Source organism: Orycteropus afer, unplaced genomic scaffold (assembly GCF_000298275.1).
Source record: "Orycteropus afer afer isolate SDZICR_OR568_19922 unplaced genomic scaffold, OryAfe1.0 scaffold00474, whole genome shotgun sequence".
Classification (NCBI taxonomy): Eukaryota; Metazoa; Chordata; class Mammalia; order Tubulidentata; family Orycteropodidae; genus Orycteropus; species Orycteropus afer.
Genome location: NW_006922061.1, coordinates 2,081,054 through 2,082,448, shown reverse-complemented (window position 1 = coordinate 2,082,448; position 1,395 = coordinate 2,081,054).

Genomic DNA, 1,395 nt, shown 5'->3' with positions numbered 1-1,395 from the left:
TGATATCCCTTGTTCCACGTCCTCTTCTGAATCCAGCTTGAACCTCTGGAAATTCTGTCAACGTTATGCTGAGTGAAATAAGTCAATCACAGAAGGAAAAACATTGTATTTGTCCATTATTGTAAAAAGTCAAGGAATATGGAAGGAAATTTATTTGTTGGTTACCAGGGGTGGGTGGGGAGGGTAAAGAACACTGTTAAATGGGTAGAGACAAGTATTGATTTGGGTGAAGAGAAATGCAATGTACTAAATGTGAGTGATCAACAGTGGTATTGAGGAAGAAGAAGACATAGATAGGGTCTCTCCTCATCCTGAGCAAAGAAGAATCAAGAAAAACAAAGATCACAGAAACAATTAGTCCTAGAGACTGGACACCATATGATCTTCAGCCTATACAACTATGAGACCAGAAGAACTAGATGGTGCCTGGCTACCACTGTCAACCACTCAGAGGGGGATGTATGTAGGAGATTCTACATAGAGTGGAACAAAACTCAAAATCATTAAAAAATAAAAAGGATCATGTTTGTTAGTCTGATAGAAGCTGATGGTACCACTGAGACTATGACCCCCAGCTGCCCTTCAGTCTGGAATTTAACCTACACTTGTGACTTTCAGCCAAACAAGAGACAGGCATATGAGGTGAACATTTACACCAGGTAGATACATTCCTTGGAGAGAACAATCTTGGGAGAATAGAAGGGCTGTGTGCATAAGGATATAGATCAGGGGCAGGAGTGCATGGAGGGAAGGACAGAGGGAAGAGGTAACTCTGGGGAGAAAGTGGGAGCGGAACTCTTGCATTGTGGTAAATTGTAGTCAATGTCATGAGGCAAAATGTATGTGAATTGCTGTATGGCAAGTGAATTTGTTCTGTAAACTTTCACCCAAATCATAATTAAAAAAACAAAAAAAAGAACTTAAAATATCACTTCTTCAACCATTTGGAGGGGGACCTATGTAGGAGATCCTGAATAGAGTGGGAGAATAACGTGGAATAAAACTCAAAATCATAAAATAAAAAAAGGAACTGGCTTTGCTGGTCTGAGAGAGCCTGGTGGAACCCCTGAGACTATGGCCCCTAGCTGCCTTTCAGGTCTGGAATTAAACTAACTCCTGTGCTTCCAGCCAAACAAAAACAGGCATATGAGCTGAACATTTACATTGGGTTGATACACTCCTTGGAGAGATCAGTCATGAGAGAATAGAATGTGTGTGTATGCATGCACAGGGAGACAGCTAGGATTGGGAGTAGGCAGGAATGCATGGTAGGGAAGGACACAGGGAAGAGGTGTCTATGGGGAGTAAGTGAGAGGAGAGCTGTTGCATTGTGAGAGATTACAGTCAATGTCATGAGAAAAAGTGTATATGAACTGCTGTATGGAAGATGAATTT